Source organism: Phocoena sinus, chromosome 12 (genome assembly GCF_008692025.1).
Source record: "Phocoena sinus isolate mPhoSin1 chromosome 12, mPhoSin1.pri, whole genome shotgun sequence".
Classification (NCBI taxonomy): Eukaryota; Metazoa; Chordata; class Mammalia; order Artiodactyla; family Phocoenidae; genus Phocoena; species Phocoena sinus.
The window spans coordinates 29231463-29252157 of NC_045774.1; the positions used below are offsets into that span (position 1 = coordinate 29231463).

General features: G+C 40.8%; 1 protein-coding gene and 1 long non-coding RNA gene across 2 annotated transcripts in view; one reads left to right on the top strand and one right to left on the bottom strand.

Moving 5' to 3' along the window:
- TBPL1 (TATA-box binding protein like 1) overlaps positions 1 to 15080 on the bottom strand; it is a 30505-nt gene extending 15425 nt beyond the window's left edge. Inside the window, exon 1 of the mRNA XM_032651088.1 lies at positions 14854 to 15080. The gene's annotated coding sequence lies outside the window, so the exon portion shown is untranslated. The remainder of the gene's footprint in view (positions 1 to 14853) is intronic.
- A 123-nt stretch (positions 15081 to 15203) lies between these two features.
- Positions 15204 to 20695, top strand: part of LOC116763778 — an 89114-nt gene continuing 83622 nt past the window's right edge. The window contains exons 1-2 of the long non-coding RNA XR_004352620.1: positions 15204 to 15279; positions 17278 to 17427. This is a non-coding gene — a long non-coding RNA (uncharacterized LOC116763778). The remainder of the gene's footprint in view (positions 15280 to 17277; positions 17428 to 20695) is intronic.

Sequence of the window (20695 nt, forward strand, 5' to 3'; positions counted from 1 at the left end):
AAAACTAGGTTAGAAAGGACTATTCAGAGCAAAGGAATTACTAGCCTCTTTGCTACTAAAACATCTAGAATATCCTGACCTTATCATTTAAAGAGGGCACTGATATCCAGATATCCAGAGGAAAGTAGGATGGCATGAGATATAAAAATAGTTGTATGAGGAAAGTCTCAGGACATTTAGCACAAGAAAGGAAAGATAGCAGTTGCTCTCAAATGTCTGAATAAAAAGGAAACTGAAAGATCCAAATGAAGTTGCACGGAAGCAGGCCTCGTGAAGCCACACCAAAAAGCAAATACCTGCAAAGCAGAAGCCTCAACAGAAGGTAAGTGTCCCAAAAAAGGGGAGGTAGGGCAAAATACTTAACCAAGTTAGAAATGTTACAGAATGATTCTCTTATTAGGTAGAAGATGCCCCTAGATGGTTTCTAAGATGCCATCTAATTCTCAAATCCCAGGATTCCAACATCTTACATGAAGACATACTATAGACAAATTTACATACTAAATTTCATACTAGAATTACATACTAAATTTCAATTTTCATTCCAGAACTATTATGTTAGTTTAGTTAAATTAACATCCCAATTCTGAACTTCCCACCTTCCCTTCAACAAGCATTCGTGTTCAAACGGGCAGTAAAGGGAGAAAGATGCACCGAGGGGCAACGGCGGAGGCAGATGACCAAACTGCAAATTCTTTGTTTGGCATGGTGACATCATATCATGAAGCCATTTCTCTGCACGGTCCAACAGCTTATACTTTATACCAACAGTCCTTGGGGTTGGCATTTTTGTGTTCTAGCCACATGAAGAAAGAAAGTTTTATTCACAGTATGCCTGGGCACAAAAACCCTTGTATATTCCAAAGGAAAGGATTATGTAGTATACCACTCATATAAAACTGTTAAATGCTTAAATAAAAGCAAAAGTATTTGATGTACAAAACCATCACTGCATTAAGTTAAACAGAAAGTTAAACTACCTTCATTACATATGTCTCCACCTTCTATCTCTGACTTAATCTAAATACCAATTCTGAAGACTGGTAGCAAAATAGTTATTACAATTTTTAAAAATCTACATTAAGAGAATTACAAAGATACTGTTTTTATTTTATTTTTTCTTTTACACTGGAGCATAGTTGATTTACAATTTTGTGTTAGTTTCAGAGGTACAGCAAAGTGATTTAGTTTGTTGTTTAGTTAGTTTGTTTTTACGTATATCTATTCTTTTTCAGATTCTTTTCCCATATAGGTTATTACAGAGAAAGATACTGTTTTTTAAACAACTCTGAGGGTTGCCAGCAACTATCTATTAAAAAAAAATAGTAAAGAGGAGTATATTAATATGTTTTAATCAATGAACATATTTGTAATGATGCCTAAAAGGTGGTGGAGGAAGATTTAAATGATGCTGATTTTCTGAAAATGACTGCTTAAGGAAAGATAACTCAATGGTTTACACTGCCATGAAAAAGTTCCAGTATAAAAAAGTATTTTGCAGTTTAAGAATACATAATCAATACTTACCCCATATTAATAATGCTTAAACAGTAGCCTGCTTAAGAATTTCACTACTTTTTTTTTTTTTTTTTTTTTTTTTTGTGGTACGCGGGCCTCTCACTGTTGTGGCCTCTCCCGTTGCGGAGCACAGGCTCCGGACGCGCAGGCTCAGCGGCCATGGCTTATGGGCCCAGCCGCTCTGCGGCACGTGGGATCTTCCCGGACCGGGGCACGAATCCGTGTCCCCTGCATCGGCAGGCGGACTCTCAACCACTGCACCACCAGGGAAGCCCAAATTTCACTATTTTAATATGTACTAATATGTATCTGTAAAGTAAGAAATCTTGGATGTCTAATGGATGCTATGTGACTAGGGGCTGACTCTAAACTGTTTCTCCCCTTATTTGCAAAATACAAACAACACTATTTACTCACCATATGATTGATTTGAGGGATTAATGAGCACCTCACAAATTATAATATGCTCTATTAAAGTGTTGTCACATTAGTCAATGCTAACATTAATATTAATTTTAACTAATGTACTATTATAAGAGGAAAAAAGTATTTTACTGAATACAACTTGAAATCTGGCGATTCACACTCAAAGATGAGAAATCTGGCATACAGATTCCTTATTATGTAAAAGCAAAATTTATTTTGGATAGATTTCTTAGTATTTCCATTACACGGTCTTAATATATGATTTAATATATGATTTTAAAAGATGGCATGTCATTTTCTGATTACATAAGAAATACTTAAAGAAAAAAAAAGTCATCCATAATCTCACCACAGTGATAATTACTGCTGTTTTTCTATGCTCATGTAGGCATATGAGCCTGCTAAATCCATATATTTATCTGTGCATATTAAACAAGATTGAGATTATATGTTTTGAGGCTGCTAAATCCATATATTTATCTGTGCATATTAAACAAGATTGAGATCATACGCATATGGTGTTGTATCTAGTCAACAAAGGATTTTATAAAAACCTTTGACAACCTGAGATAAGAAAAATAGCAATATTGAATTGATTTTCCTTGAATACTAATGAAGGTGAACTTTTCAAATATGAATACTTGTATTTATTCTATGTTAATTGCCTCATATCCTTTGTTCATTTTCCTTCTGAGATATCCTACTGATTTATAAAAAGCTCTTATATGTAAAGAAATATCAGCCTTTTGCTTGCTTATGCTATTCCTTCTGCTAAAAATGATCAATCCCGATTTCTATACCTAGCTCATTCCTACTTGTTCTATAGCTCAGCATCACCTTCATTCAATCAATTCTATAACAATGAAACGGAAATCTAAGCATCAGGCCCAGTCCCAGCAGATGGGGGTCCACCAGTGACCAAGACTTGGCAGAGGGAACAGCTGGTGTTCTCAGCTCTGAGGTGAGTGAGCAGTGTGAAGTGTTCAGATGTGAAGAAGGGCCAGCCTGGCTAGAGTGGGAAGACGGAAAGTGGCATGAGACCTGGCTGGAGATGCAGGGAGGGGTTAAATTATGCCTTCTAGGCCAAGTTAAGGATTTTCATGTTTATCCCAAGATAATGGTGGGCTAAAGAGAAGCAAGAAATGACATAATGTATTTGCTTTTCACGAAAATCTATCACTGCCATTTCTGTAACAGGAGAATGGACTTGCAAGGTTAGAACAGGCAGAAAACTCAGTTAGGGTCTAGTGCGGCAGTCCTGGTGAGACAGGACAGTTGTGGGAGCAGGGTGGATGAAGACGGAAAGAAGTAGATTGAAGAGAGGCATTTTTGGGAGGCAGAGTGAACAGAGCTTTGTGACTGATATGGGAAAGAGGAAAAGGGAGATGGAGGATGACTCTAGGTTTGTGGCCTAAGATACTATCTACTGGGACAGGAACACTGAAGGGAGAGCAGGTTTGCAAGGGCAGATGGGAAAAGGAGGAGGGGTAAGGATTCTGTTTTGGACATGTTAACTTGAAGGAACTTGTGAGACATCCAAGAGGAGATACAGACAATCAGATAAGAGCCACTGCTCAGGACAGGCCTAGGTCTAGACTGGAGGTGAAAACTTGGAAACCCTCATACAGAAGGTAATTAAAACCATGATGGGTAAAATAAGAAATCAAAGGAACTAAGACATCTGATCTCCAAGACTGAGCCAGAGCATCCATTACCATGATGAATGCTCCGAGTCTCATGACCATGCTGCTAGTTGTACTACTACACAGCACTTTCCCACACTATAGTGAAATTTTGTATTTCTGTCTCCTTGGTAGACAATAAGCTCCTTGGACGCGTGATCAATTCTTACTTATTTTTGTACCCAAGTCTTGGAATAGTTCCCAAGGCATGAGACACGTTCCATAAAGTGTCTATGAGAGGTTAACTGTTAGCTTGAGATTATTAAAAAGCAGCATCTCTACACATGCACACACAAACACAAGTTTTAAGAGCGCAGGCTCTGGAGCAGATTACTTGGGTTAAATCCAGACTCTACCACTTATCAGTCATGTGACCTTGGGGAAGTTATTTAACGCCTTTGTGCCTCAATGTCCACATCTGTAGGATAAGGCAGATAACAGCACCTAGTGCCAAGTGTTGGGAAAACTAAAATTTCATGCAGAGCATTTAGCATAGTACTTGTCACGGTAAGCATTCAAATTTAGCTATTCTTATTGTTACTATAATTATCTCCTTTCTTCATCTTCCACGGATAGAGAAATGTTCAAAAATGGAAAGGATTTCCAGTTATTCATTGTGGTTCTCCCGCTTTGGAACACAAAAACAGATCATGTTGCTTCAGGGCTAAAAGCAAGGGTAAAAATAAAGAATACAATTTTGATGTATCTGGTAAATGAAATCAGTATTTAAAAAACAACTAAATTTAACAGTGAATTAAAACAACAACAACAATAACAAAACCGTTTCAAACCAAAACAAAATGTAGTTGTTGATTGTGTGGGTTTTTTGGGGGTGGGGAGTTGGGAGTCTGGAGGAGAAGGAGACAGAAGAGACGGGGAGAAGAGTCTGACCAAGTCTACTACAAATTACAAAACAGACATTTTGCCAACATTTACTTAGCTAGGTACCTGCAAAAACAGGAAAACTGAATATTAAATTGCAACAAAACTATTCATCTGTTCATTTCATTTAAAGTGTAAATTTATCATGTTCATTTTAAGTGTAAGGCCTCAGTTCTTCCCAGAAGGTCTTACATGCATCCCTATTTTCCCATATTATGAGCTATTATTTAAAAAACGAGGAAGTTTGTCTCTTTACAGAGAATCTTAATATTTGCCCTAAGTTACCCATAATAAGCAACTACAATTTGTGAGACTACTCTAGCCATTAAGCTGATGCTAATAACACAACAGAATTTTTTAAAGACTATCATTTTCTTTGCAAGTAAAAATATTAATTAATTAGGTTGCTAAAAAACGGAATAAACCCTCTTTCAGCTTGTGGTTGGTGTCAAGGTTGGCATGCATAAAGTTCAATTTTTTCCATAATCTGATTTTTATTTCAAGGGTATGAACACAGGATTCAAACTTGAACTGCTGACAGCTCATCAAGAATTTAATCCAGAGAAAGCACTGCAAGTTGAAAACACAACAGGTGGAATTTCCTATTTTGACAGTTTCCTTTCAACTGATTTTATAGGTTTACCCTTCATATAAAATGTCTGCTCTAATGGAGACAACCTGTTTAAGGTCTAGGTCACGTATGACTGCCATTTTTTAAAAAAAGGAAGGTAAGATTATGAAATTAGCTACTTGGAAAATAGTGTACAGAGTTCAAACTTTTCTAGTTAAAAAATAGTTTTTACCATTTAGTAAAATATGTAACATACTTAAATAAAAGCAAAAGGGACTGCAGAATGAATACTCTTTCCACATGTAAGCACCATTAAGAATTTCCTGTCTTACTCAGAAATGGGCAGATTTTTCACTGATTGAGGGCTGTATCACTCAAAAAAGATAAATATGTAGAACTTGGTTGAAGATCAGAAGAAAGCCATAAAATTTTTTAAATTGGAAACTAAGGTCTGTGAGAAGGACTAAAGGGCACTGATTTAAACCTAGCACAACAGTAAACTGAATAGTTGATAATAACGTACAATTAAAGAAAGTATTCTAACACAGATGCATAAAGTGATAAGGAGGTTTTCTGATGGGAACATTGGTTCTTAACTTTTAAGAAAAACCCAAAACAGAACAAACAAAATAAAAGCTATAAAGAGGTACAAGCCCCAAAGATATTGATTAACTAACCTTTGTAGGGCCCTGATTTTAAAAACATTTCCAAGCTGTTTCTAATGGGGCAGTCAGTTGAGAACCACTGGGCTGAAACGCCACAACAGGTCAACAAAATAATGGAATTTCCCTTTCAGCAGGTCCTTAAAATGGGTTATATTCTCATATCAGGACTGTTTATCATACAGAACATCAAGACTTCTGCACTCTTTCCCATGCATTGTTTCCTTAACTTGGATTCATGCATTAAACGGTCACAATCTGCCTTCTGCCTCTGCACGGGATGAAATGTTACAAATGAACTGCTCATTGCTGAATCCAATGTCACAGCTGACACTCCCTCCTACTGGACCTCTCCAGAGCATAAAGCCCTGGGAACCCCTGATTCCCCCGATTCTTCCTCACCATCCCTTATCCTGGGCTTCTGAGGCACCTTTCCTAGGTTCTCCCCATCTCAAATACTGCTCTGTCTGCCTCTTATGTCATAAATTCTTCAGGGAAGTCCACGACAGTCCCTGAAGAGCTCAACAATTGGTTCCAGAGGTGCAACCCCCCTTGAAATCATATCCACACAAATTTGGATGTACCTCTGAGGAGGCCATTATTTTCTTCATATTCTCAAATGAGTTTAAGATCCTTGAAGGTTATAAACAACTGCCTTAAATCCCTTTCTAATTTAAGCTTTCCAGGCTTCACCTGCTGCCCATAAATGTATGGCTCTTACTTCAGTCCTGACTTATCAGAGACTTGAAACCATATTCCTGTCTGTTAGGCATATGCATTAAGGTAAACCAACATACCCAACACTAATAATTAATCCCCTCAGAAATACTCGCTGTCTCCAGATTCTTAATTTTAGTTCATGGAGCCACCACCCAACACTCTCAAACCTGAATCAGACATTTCAGAATCATCCTTCATTTCTTCTTTTTCTCCTACACCCAGTTAGCTTCTCGTCTAGCTTCTTTTCTGCGTCTCAAGCATCAGTGTTTTATATGAGGCTTTCCCGTGCCATTAAGGCTACAGCCTTCTAGTGGAATTCTCTGCTTGCAGTCTCCACAATTTAGTCCATCTACCAAATAAGCCACCAGAATTGTCTTCCTAACTGTGCCACACCCCTGCTTAAATAAATATCTCTTGGCTCTCTTACATAGACAGCTTGGAATGCAGTGAGTTTCATGTCTCCAAATTAAGTTTTATAACCTAATCTTCCACTTCCAACACACCTTAACTGTTTCACAACTTTTTACCACTCCTCTTGCAACAGCTGATCCTTTCCTGATTTTATATCTGCCTAGGATGCCCCTTCCCCACTCCTTCAACTAACAAACTCTTACTCACAACTGTATTCATTAGCATGCGATGGATGTGAACCTAGCACTACGGCTAGACACTGGGAATACAGCTCAGAACAAAACAGTCAGGTAAGAAACCCTCATGGCAGTTGTATTCCAGTGGAAGAAACAGACAATGAAAAAGGACAAGCCATGAAGATAATTAGAGAATGTGATCTATGTTATAAAGAGAAACTCTAGAGTGATCCAGGAAGGTCCCTTAACTTCCTCAGAGATGAGAAGTTATTCTTAAAATGAGATCTGGAAGGCTAAGGAGGAGCCAGCCACATGCAACACTGACAGAAGAGACCCCAAGTGAGGGCCCAACAAATGTAAGGGTACTGACTGTATTATAACTGTCCACTCTACTAGACTGTAGGCACCATGCTCCTTAAAGAGAACAATTTAATATAAATGTGTGTCTTTAGAATGTGGCTTAGCGGCTGGCACTTGGTCACCAACTCAACAGACCAGTTTTAGTTCAGACCCCCAAGTCCTAAAGGGTAAGTGTGTTCTAGGAGTTTTCACAAATACAGAAATATAATACACTTCTGATGTAAGGAAAGAATAATTTTGGTTAAAACACACATACAGACCCTTAGCACTTTTGGTATATATTCTCTTTCCCCTTTCCTAAGCTACACTCTCCATTTCAGCCCCAAGGGTCCTAACTCATCCATATCCTAAGTTTATTCCATGAAAGCTGGTTATAGACTAGCTACCCTGTCAGTTACCTTCAGCATAACAGCCATCCTTTAAACAGGGTGTGATAATAAAGCCATTATTCCTCTCTTTACAAAGTGAGAGTGAGGATACAATACAGACAAATTAAGTTAAGAATATAGTTTCAGACATCTGAAACTCTTCTAATTTAACAGGCCCTAAACAAAAAGCCTACAAAGAGTAACTAAAAGGCACACATTCTTAATGTACAGCCAAATTAAACTATCACCTAAGTAGGTTTACACTATGCATTGAAGCAGAATTTTCAAGATTACTGGCCAGCCAAAGGTTTTCTCTAAAGATTTACATTATCAATATGCTGCTGAGATAATGGAAAAAGTATTATTCATAAGAGCTTTTTATCAGTTGTGAACTGTTGAGCCACATCACATCCCTTACTTCAGGTCCTCCCCCACCAACAACAAAAAAGAGGAGAGAACTGAGTTAAGCAATCTGGTGGACCTTTGAGATGAGCACACCAGGTTGGTGTTGAGGAAGATCTAATGAACTGGTGACTGTGCCTTCAACATGGCTGTGGCTCCTACCACCACCCTAACCTGCCACGTCCTGGGATGTGGTCAACCCATGAGCAATTAACGGTTGCTCATTACAACCTCACTAGGTTGCACGTACATACAAGAAACTGGAGATGCCCAAGAGGTTCACTGCAGCCATAAGCAGGGGAAAGATAAAAGGTTTTGTGGTTCAACAAAAGTATCTGGCAAATTAAAAAGAATGGAGAGGTTCTTGCTCCACATAAGCTGCAGGTTCATCGTGAATCTTAACAGAGGTTCAAACAATGATACGGTCTATAAGTGTTGGCCATACTCATAAACCAAATGCCCATCTTCAGATTTGCACTTTTGGGTTACACACTGATTTTATTATCTTCATATCTGAAAGATGGCAACACCTGTCCCTGAAAAAGGGTGGTGTTAAGAACACCGGGGAAACGTTAACAATGTATTAGACAGAATAAAACACCCAGGTTTTATTCTGGGCAACAGTATTGACACTTTGGAGACCTGCTATCCTAAAAATCTCCCAATACAGTCCTCAGAATATCTAAAATTAAAGGATATATACATGTGCGAGTATATATATGAAACAGCCATGATCATTTCCTTGCTTATCTCAATATTTTTTTAGACCCAGAATCCATGATGGCTACAGGAATTATGTTAACAATATTAAATCAATACCTCATCTATTCTGGCCAATGTAGTTATTAGTACGCAATGAAATCAACAGTATCAACTAAATGTCACTCTCTTAAATCAGGAAAACAGAAGTCATGCCTCTAAATACAAGCATATTTGCCAATCTTCTTGGCAGGGTGGTTATAAAAACCAACTAAAACAAAAGCTGCACAATATAGAAGAAAGAATTATAAAACGTTATCCCTGTATATTTAAAGCAAAACATACTTTTAATAATGTTTTATATAAACTTCTATATGTTTTATAAAAAATATTATTTCAACTAAAAACCAAGACCTACATATTAGCCAATATAGGAAAGAACAGTTTGTGATACATTGTACTTAAGAGAAATATTTATTTTCTAGTCAACAGTTTCAAAGGTCCACACAACTAAACTAAAACATTTGGATTTAACATTAAAAAGTTAGCCATTTCAATAGCAGCCTAATAAACAAAGCTATAATGATCAGGTTATCCCCTACTAGGCAGCCTCAGTATTTGGTGTCAGCCTTACCATAGACAAATAATCTTGCAATCGTATGCAGTCATTCCTGAGCCACTTGAATTATTGGAGCACAGCAGTAGTTTTAGCTACCTCTAAACTTACAAGAAAGCTACTATGTAGAGCACATTTATAGTGACACAGAAAACCCAAGTGATAATGACACCAATAAGTTTCAAGTTTACCACCACCTAAGGCTATACAAGTAAAAAACAGTGTCTTCTAAAAAAGGGCTAATTCTGCTAAATGAAACCACTGGGGTCTATTCCTTTTATTCAGAAGTACCACACAACTAAACAAGCAGTGAAGTCCACAGGGAAATAGCATTTCAATAGCTGCAACATGGTGCCAGACCGGGCTTTGTTGGCTGTCCTTTTCCAAGAAACAGAGATGTCTCTTTTTACTGAATCCATCTGCCATAAGTGATAACCAGATGTCTGTGTGATGATCCAAAATTAAAACAAAAGTGCCTCCCCCTCCCAAGACCTAACAGCAGAGATGAGTCCAATAGCCAGCATCACAAAGAATTTCACTGTTTTAATAGCCTCCGAAGGAAAGAAACAAAGCATCTGAGTGGTCTAATGGTTCACCTCTAATGTACTACACCTCACACCACTGAGTCAAGCACCAGCTAGTATTTTTTCAGCTAACTCTGCAGAACAGTGTGCTAAGTGCTTTACACTTACTTTTCACAGCAACCCTATGAGGTAGTACTTATATGAACCCCATTTTGAAGATGAGGAAACTGGGGAACGAAGGCAGTGAAAAAACTTGCTCAAGGCCACACCACTAACAAGCAGCATCGCCACCACGCTGAACACAGGCAGCCTGTCTCCAGAGTCCATACTCTTAAGTGCTATACTAACCCTAATCCCAAGAAAACGTAACTGATTTTGATCGAAACTAGTTTTACAGGGCTTCCCTGGTGGCGCAGTGGTTGGGAGTCCGCCTGACGATGCAGGGGACACGGGTTCGTGCCCCGGTCTGGGAGGATCCCACATGCCGCAGAGCGGCTGCGCCCGTGAGCCATGGCTGCTGAGCCTGCGCGTCCGGAGCCTGTGCTCCGCAACGGGAGAGGCCACAACAGTGAGAGGCCCGCGTACCGCAAAAAAAACAAACAAAAAACTGGTTTTACAATGAAAATACTTGTAATTTATCAGAAGGAAAAAGGTTAATGCCTGATCTCTGGAACCATTTAGTTAATAAAAACAAATTCTGACTTTCAAAATGTTGTGAGTTCTCACCTAGTGAGTTAAAAAACAAAAACGTATCATGGATCAAGGTCTATGGACAGAAGTCTATGATGGTAAACACAATTATAGTACCAAGAGTCATCCACACATGTCCTGAGAAGACTGTCCTTCAGATGCAATCTGATTTTCAGTATTCTTTCTTGATGGATGAATACTGCGTGGTCAAAATCGCCAGCCAAAGTTTTGTGCTGCATTTTTTTGGTGAAATTTCAAACAGCTTCATTATGGACTCCCACATGAAGGCTGATTTGAACTGTCCCAGAATTCACCTTGTGTTTTTTCAGCATTTAATGGGATCCTCAGCAGCACACCTTCCATTACAAAACAAGCCATTTAAACCAAATTGTGAATTTTGTCACCCTTTAGTCACAAGATAAGACCAGATAAGTACAATTTTTGATATGACCTGATTCCTTTCCACTAATGACATACTTCTGGAATCTTGCTTTTTCACAACTGTACAAACACATACACTCCATTTTTCTTCTAAATAAATTGTGTCACAATACAAAAATCAAATTTGTCTACGTGGCCTGGAAAGACCTCAGATAAATATATTCTTTCACCCTTCTGAAATTACCCGAAGTGGCAGTCATGTAACAAGAGCACATACTGTATCAACTCAAGGCAGTAAACCATTATTTTTATTATTTGAATTGGTTAAAAAAAAAAAAAAAAGCCCTAACCATGTTTGAGAAATTTTGCTGTTTAGAATTTGCAGCCAGTACAAAAAGTTAATTTTAGGCATCAGGAATTAGATTCCTAATTAGATTAGAGGCCTAAAGGTTCCCCTCATCCACTAGATAAGTCCCTGAAGTGAAAGAAATGAAATATATATACATCCTTTTATTAATATGTTAATCTTCAAAATACACACATATGCAACATGAACATACAATATGATGGCGACTTACAGTCCCGATCCCCAAGAAACTACTAATCTAGCAGGCACGATGAAATCCATACATCAATAACTATAGCACCAGGCAGTATGTAATAAAGGATTTAAAATTCAAATTTATGTTTGTCATGTTTTAGTATCTATGCATGTCATTTCTCTGCTATCTACAAGTGCACAAAAAGCACCTAAAAAGAAACACTTCCATCCAGCTTTGTACACCTGCCATGGCATCAGACATATTAAAGGTACAACAAACATGGGTGTAAATTTCAGGAAATCTTTATTTATTAATTCAAATGTCACAATACAGCTAAATTTTCAAAGAACTACAGGTGTTGAGCCATTGTGGAAACATTCTACTATCAATTCTACAATCAATTTACACTTTATTTTTCATAGCAATAATAATTCATCACATGATCTATGATGCAACAGAAAGAAATCAATCACCAGGTAATTACGGGCCTCCTCACCTAAAAACAGCACTAATACCCACTCAACTAGATTATACAATATTTGCTGATTTTTAAATACTGTGCCACACCCGTGCTAAGAAAGAACACTCTCCAAAACTATTCAGCTATAGATTTTGCATGTATTCATTCTACCTTACAGCAAACTCTGCACATTCTATATATGTATACATCCACACAAATTTCGACATGACAATTTTCCACACGAAACAAAATTCTGGGACTCACTTAAATTGTTCCCTCTAATTTGGCAAAGTGTAATTTCAGTCAAGTATTCAGATCAGAATGATCAGAAAAGATGGATGTTAAGAAAAGGTTTTTAGAGTACAAATTATGAAAATCTAAGGTTCAATTAAAAACACAGCAGGCTCTACAATACTCTTTTATTTTTAAAAAGGTGACTACATCTCCAATTACAGTGTTACCACTTGGACTTCTGAAACACCTTTTATTCCTAAACGTTCAAATATTTTTACGTGTCTTATTTCAATGCAGTCTTGATTCTTGGTTTAAGGCTCTTACCTGTTGTATTCAGAATAAATACAGAGCATCTGATATGATCACTCCATTTTCCATATAAGGGGAAAGATACAGAAGGAAAATGCAACAGGCAAAGTAACATTAATGAAAAGGATATACAGGCCAAGGACATATGTTGAAAATTCCATAAGAAACAGAAATAATACAAATATCATAAAAAATCACTTTTGATTGGGATGTGATTAAGTAAGGAGAGGAACTAAGACAACACAAAACGTTGGGAGTGTTGGAGCAGAGAGCAGGGAAAGCAGGGATTGTTAATAAAGGTGGAAGTCGGGGCTTAAATCCTTTCCCCCATCAAACACAGAAGGGGTAAGGGACAGAGAAAACAGCAAATAAAATCTAAACGAAGTGAGTGTGATGGCAGCCCTGAGACTGAGGGAACTCACTAAGTCTCATACACACTGTGAAAATCCTGGGACTCAACGTCCAATACCCTCAAGTGTGCTCACCCCCCAGAACAACATTCACAGAAGTACAGCTACATGAAGAGATTAAGAAAAAGTCCTTGATACACTAACCTAAAGATGACAATATTAGGTTTTTCTTCTTAAGAGGTTTAAAATGCAATTTTAAGTTTCCCAATGTTTATACTTCCCATCTTTGTCAAAGGAAACTGCCCACCTCTTTGCACATATATGAAATTCCGTAACAAGAGATGCTGCACCTCAATTCCATGAAAATGCCAAAGTCAAAAACTCTTCTGGCATCAACCAATCAAGAGCACAGAGCAGCAGATCATTACGAAAAAAGCGGGCTGGGGGACAAGGATGAAACCTATTTGCTTAAGACAAGCCAGACTTAGCGAAAAAGGTAAGGAACAAATAGAAACTGTGGTTGACATCACTGCTTCTGTTATTTATCAATTTTATTTTCATCTTTAATCTTCAGCTTTATATAAAGAGCTTTGTTCCCACTGGACACAAAAATAGTATTACTGTAGTATGCATACATGGCCGTTTCAGCATGCCACAGTAAAACCTCATTTACTGACCTAGAATGGTTTTGGAAAGCATAAAACCATTAAATAGTTAGAGACGTAAGGCTTAAAGAGATAGCATAAACTGGCATTTAACATATCAACTGCGAATAATTCTTTACACCACACAGTGATAAAAATTCTTTCTCGATTTGAATGAACTACCATTTTCTCAAACTTTCCAAGAGACTTCAGATTGTACTAGAATAGCTGAACCTTCTCATATTTCTCTTTCCCCATTTCCCCAAGGAATCTGTTATTATTTCTTCACACAATAATCACAACAAGCTTGTTTCCGTTTCTTTCCTTGAGCCAGTTTTAAGGCACTGTTCTTAACCCTAAATACACAAGCCTAACGCTGGTTAACTGCCAGTGTCGCTCTGGAACTGCAGGTGACAGATGCAGTCAGAGAGCTCACAGATGTGGATTGGCTGCAGTCTGAATCCTATCGCAATGAGCACACTGACACAGCCCGCAGATGCACATCTCGGCAGAAGGAGAGAGTTTAAAAACCGTCATTCCCAATTAAATTTACTTTTAGAGCTTCTACTGGCTATCATTAAGCGCTTATCCCGACTCTCAACCCTGCTTAGCCCTACCTACTATCCATTTTATCTTCCTCAGTTCCAGATCCTTCTTCATCAAGTCTATTTCGGTTGATTCTACTACTAATAATAACATAAAGCGAGGCTGTTGGCATTGCCAGAACCAGGAACCGACGAAGGTGCTACTTGGGAGCCGGCCCGCCGCGGCAAAGGCCGTTGGAAGTTTTCTGGGAAGCAACGGACCCGCTAGCATCTTTGCACGATTTCTCTTCCCCTGGGGGAGGGCTCCATAGAGACGGATGGGGAATCTCCCTTCTCCCGTCTTCCCCAGTGGTGGCTAACAGGAAAAATAAAATACCTCTTTTCTTATCCTACACCCCGCTGGATAACGCTCCCAGGCAGTGACGCCCCACCCCCAACCCGTTATCCCTGATGAGACCCCCAAATATCACCCTGTCCTCCTAAGAAGTGGACCCTCCCTCGGCCCCCGGACCAATTTCCTACATCTGAGCGCCTCTCCCTCAGGCATCCGCCCGCACACACCCCACCCGCAACACGGCCCCGGCTCCGCACACGCAGCCCCGCGCCAAGTCGCCCCGCACCCGGCACTCAGGCAGCTCGGTCGCCCGCGCTCCCCCCGCCCAGGGTCGCCGACGGGGTTACCGTGGGAAGAGCGGGCGGCGGCAGAGGACGCGGCGGCAGCGCTGCTGCCGGTTGCGGCGGGCGCGAAGGATAAGCTGGAGGACAAGGATAATGATGAGGCGGGCGCGCTCCCCAGTCTCCATGGAACTCCCGCCCCGGCCCGTTGCTAGGAGCCCCCGAGGCTCAGGCTCAGTCTTTCCTGCTTTGTTGTTCCGGGTACAGGGCGGCCGCTGCTTCCCCGCGACAATAAATAGACGAGACGCGGGGGAGCACAGAGACAGCGCGCGGAGGCTAGAGCGCCGCCGGACAGGGCGCCCCTGGGTTCCTCGCTAGCCAACCACTTCCGGCTCTCACTGCTCCCGTCACTTTCCCCCGCCCCTTCCTCCGTTTTCCTTTTCTCCTTCCTGGTGCCCAGGTCCGGCCCGGCCTGCTGGAGAGCTTGGCGAGGTGGGGCTGGTGGGTGTGGAATAGGCTAGACTTGTGCTTGAGAACCGCTTGAAAAGATTTCGAGAAAACTATGTATCCCTTGTACATCTTTAGCTGGTAGCTAAACATGAGCACGTAATTTCTGGCGTAAAGTATAATATAAATGGATTTTAGGGTTTTTTGTTTGTTTTTTGCCAAAACCTTGGAACTTTCGTTAGCTCATTCAATTTATAGAAAAGGTCCACCATTCAACATAATTAGCGAAGCTAGCCCTAAGAACTATTTTTTTTTTTTCTAATTCTAACGAAGACATTTTCTGTGAAAAAGTCCTACTTCGCTTTTTCGCGTTAATTTACGACTTCGCGATCAAACTCTCATGAATGAATTCTAATCCTAGTCCTAAAATAGAGCGATAGGATATGAAAGATGAAAGAATGGACACACGAGTAAATTGATAGATTAGATAGATAGATAGATAGATAGATAGATAGATAGATAGATAGATAGATAGATAACGCAGGGAGTTTAGGTCAAACTTCTGTCGCCTGTCCCTTCGATATTCCTTACTCAGCTTGGGTTTGCGATCAGGATTCTGCCTTGGGAGCCGGGAGGCACTTCCGAGGCTTCTAAGCGGCGTAGCCGGATCCAAGAAGGATGCGAGAGGTGGGAGAGGAGGGCGGCTGCAGGCTGGGACTGGGGCGCTGGGCAGGAGCAGCGGCGGCTCGGCTCACGTGGAAGCTGGGCGCTTGGGACTGAGACCCTTCCTCAGCTGTGCTCCCAAGTAGCCGTGAACTGACTCGGGGGACTCCCAGGGGTGCACATTCGCCAGTTTGAACGGCTGCGCTGGGGTCCTCGAGGACCCTCGCGGGGTGACGTGAAAGGCGCTGCCTGTGGGAGCGAGACCCGAGTAACGGCCCTGAGAACTCCAGGCAGCGCGGGGCCCCGCGGCGCCCCCAGAGCCCCACTCCCAGGCTGGCACAGGCCTCTGCTCCAGGGCTGGGCTGCAGTCAGAAGCCTCTGGCCCTGGATGAGGCCAGTGGGCAGCTCTAATTTAATAAAAGGCCATGAGGCGGGCTCATGAGTACCTGGCCTCTGATTGGTGTGAATCCTGCATGAAAAATGATAACACCACAGTCCTTTTGAAAAGACGGGCTGACTTCTGGGGGATTTGGGAGTAGACAACCATTTGAGTGTTTCACTACTTACGGGGTCTTCAAGGATGCCTCTAGATCTTTTGCTTCCCACTCTGACTGTTCAGTAAAATATCTGACGTTTAAAAGCACTGTAGAATTATGGAACTTCCATTTTGTTTCATTTTCTTTACTAATTTATTTTTTGAATATTCAATAATTATAGCTTGTATTATAATTATTTAATGAAGAAAATGAACAAGAATATGTGTGATGAAGAAAATGAAGAAGAGGCTGGGTTAGAGAGTAATGTCTGCTGGGTAGTGAGGAGATGACTTTCGGGAAGTAATATTTTAACTGTTACGGGAAGTAACATTTTAACTGTTATCTGAAAGGGATGAGAGTGGAAGGGATGCACATAGTGTTCCAGGCGGAGGGAACAGTATGGGCTAGAATTTGCTGTGCTGGAGTATTAGAGTGGATGGGGCATCATGATCAGAGCTAGGGGTAGAGGACATGAGATGAAGTTGGAGAGAAACTAAGGCCTTGAACCTTCAGTGCCTTGCAGACCATGCAGAAGGGAGTTTGGATTTTCTTTCAAGTGCTAGTGGAAGTGAAGGGGTTTAAGCTATAGAGTGACATGGTCTGATTTACCAAGGAAGTGGCAGGGGAAAGGCTCTATCCCAACGATCACTGCCACTGCTGAAAAGTCAGCTTTACAGCAATGGTGACCATGGTCTTTATGAGGCACCCTCCTTGCAGGAGACCAGCAATATACCTGGTATCAAGCATGTCAGTTGCTTTGGACCCCCTTTTGTCACAGATCAGTCCACAATCTGTCTCATTACAGTATTTCCTTATTCTGGAATTGGGTTTGATTTTACTGCAGGCACCGTTCTCCATAGACTCATTGAACGCTTTAGTTCAAACACCATTCCTCTGACCCAGGAATTCATTTCAAGATGAAAGAAGTAAGACAATGAGATAAAGCCCATGGGCTTCACTGGTCTTATAATGTGCTCCATTATTCAAGATCCAGGTAAGATTATAATATTATTCATTATTCAGGTGCCAGGTAAGATTAGAATATACAGCGTATGTTCTGAACCAAGCCTCTCCATTAATACAGAAATTGATATCTAGGCTGGGAAAACGGTAAACCTTATCAGTTAGATATGTGCTACTAAAAATGTGATTTATAGACAAAAGCCAGTTTGTAAACTACTGATCAACAATAAAAGAGGTATAGAAATCAAGAGGAGCATTTTGAAACTCTCAATAATCTGACATTACTGTGACATCTAAGCGTGCAGTTTTGTATTTATGAAAACACTTGTCTGTGTTGGGTTGGTAAATAAAAACAAACAAACCAAAACACTGATCCTTCACCACAGTTATGCCCACTAAGGCTCCAGCTTTATGAACTTGGTTAAGAAAAAATCAGGTTATTGGAATATGTTGGCTACTGTTTGTCTCCCTTAGTGCTTTGAGAGAGACAAACTGTGGTTCAGCACAGCCTTTCTGAAGAGACAGGCAATAGTGGGGTGGTACTTAGACAGCATTGTTAAGAGGAGTCCTTTCTGCCAGTGATTTAGTTATCCTGTACTGGTAGGGATTAGATAATATCTACTCTGCCAATTGAAACAACAAAATTTTCTGCCCCACATAAAGTTAACATACCAACTAGGAATGCAGAGTCCCAGCAGAACAGTGGAGTTGGGGATCCTCATTTCTCAGGATTCTACTCGAATATCTCCTGCTGTACACTCTGTACACCAACTGAAAAAGTAATTCCTCCCATTATGCCAGTTGAGTGGTGTGTAACTTAGAGGACAGAATGTGTTACTGTAACCTGGCTTTATGACCCCAGCTGTTCCCTCCCTCTGCGCTCAGATAGCGTAGTGTCTGTGGCAAAGACAGTGAACTAAGATCTAGGGAGAATGATACAGAGGCCAGGCCAGTTTCCAAGGGAGAGAAGCAGGAAGGGCAGAGTCCATATTCAAAGCTTACATCTCAGTGAGATTTCTGTTAACAAGCTAATGGATTTCCTCCAAATGACACTGTTTGAAGGTATAGCCAGAAAATCCTCAGCCTGGCAGAAGGCATCTCCTGGTATGCTGTCTCAAAGACAATGTCCCAGTCTCTGTCTCTGTAGAAAGATGAATTCGCTTGCTGGGGCAGTCCCAGGAGATTCCTTCTCACTATTCCTCTAAGGCAGGGTCTTTCAGGATAATAGATAAAGGAAATCTTGGCGCTTTGATTGGCTCACCAGATATCTCAGTCCTCTGCTGGAGAAGAGAGGTGCTTCTTACCCTTGTTACTCTTGTCCACCAGGATACGGTGTAATCTCACAGCCATCACGTATTGCGTCTCCTTTTTGCCCTTTCTCGTTAGTTTTTGTTATCCCATCTCCCACCTCCTTTATTGTATATTTGTGCATTGGGGAAAACTTTATTATTCATCCTTTAGCTACATTTGGACCCGATCAAGATTGACTACACCCAAAGGCCCTGAATTTGGGCTGGGTATGACTGAGTTTTCGCCTCCCACTGGGTAGGGATTGAGTACATTGTCAATTGTGTATGGATCATTGCTTTATGTTAAGAGAAACTATAGCTATGGAGAAATCAGTGTGTGTGTGTGTGTGTGTGTGTGTGTGTGTGTGTATATGTATACACCGAACAGCCAAGGGTGATGTGAAGGGAACATTTATTGTTTTGTCAACCCAGAACTCCCCTCTTACTTTGGGAAGAATACTCTTCCCTCCTATTTGGGGCAACTACTTCTACTCTTTATCTACCTCCAATCTAATATGTGTCCAAATGGGACGTGCAGTAGCCACAGTGATCGATAGAGCAGTGGGTTTCTGAGCTGAGCTAAGGCAACTATACAGTATCTGTACTGTAATTGAGTTATGGCTCTTCGTTCCAAATTCAGTCTTTGTGCCTGTTCTGTGAAGGTAGAGCTCGACCCATTGAATATTCTTCTTTTGTTAGTTATCACAGTGTTACACTTTGTCAGTAGAAAAAGTGCTGGAGCAACACTGAAGGAGGAAAAGGTTTTGCTTCCTGGTTCCAGTGTGCTTCCCTGCCAGGCACCTGAAGCATGGAAGGTTTTTCTAGAATCCACCTCCTGCAGCACAGGTGGCTTCCCTAGCCCCACTCAGGGGTCTGAAGGACAGTCAGTGGTGAAGGAAAATCTTCTAAGTGGGCATAACTCAAATAGTATATTTGTTTATTCACCATGTCTGGAGTGAGGGATGACCAGAATGGGCAGTTGCTAATGGTTTTTCTAGATGGAATGGGATTGGAAGATTGGAGATGAGGAAGTATGGGGAAGAGGTATATGAATGGATTTCTCTGAATGGTCACAGACTGTGAAGATATCTGTGTCCTATCGGAATGCACATTAAAGGTACCCACTGTAGAGGAGACTCAATAATCAGGTGGATAAAATGGTGCACTCTGTGGGTGTCAGCCAGCCTCTTTGCCTAGCCACCCCAGTGCTTGCTCAATGGGCCCATGAACAAAGTGGCCATAGTTGTAGGGATGCAGGCTGTGCATGTGCTCAGCAACCTGGATTTTCCAGTACTAAGGCTCACCCAGCTGATGCTACTGCCAAGCGCCTAATTTGGCAAAAGCAGAAAACAACATTGACTCCCTGATACGGTCCCAGTACCCAGGGTGATGAACCAGCCATCTGGCAGGTTGATTACACTGGACCTCTTCCATCACTGAGGGAGCAAAGATTCATCCTCATTGGAATAAGTACATGTTCTAGAAATGGATTGGCCTTGACTGCTGATAATGTTTCTGTCAACACCACTGTCTGTGAACTCACAAAATGGTTTATCTACCACTGGTACATTACACACAACACTGCATCTGATCAGGGTGCTTGTTTTACAGCAAAGGAAGTGTAGCAATGGGTCCATGTCTATGAAATTAACTGATCTTACTACATACATCATCACTTGGAAGCAGCTGGCTTAACTGAAAAGTGAAATGACTTACTGACGACACTGTTATGATCCAGTTGGGAGGCAACACTCTGGAGAAATGGGATTCTGTTTTACCGGATATGTTTTGAGTCAGAGACCATTATATGGTACTCTCCCTCCTACAGTCAGAATACATTTGAATCAAGGTATGGCAGTGGGAGTGTCTCTTTTCACTCTGAGGATTTTTCTTCCCTTACCTAAAAACTTTGACTGCTGCTGGTGTGGAGATATTTGTCCCCAAGAAGAGAATGTTTCCTTCAGGAGATGCAATGGTTCCAGTAAATTGGAAGATGAGGCTATCAACTGG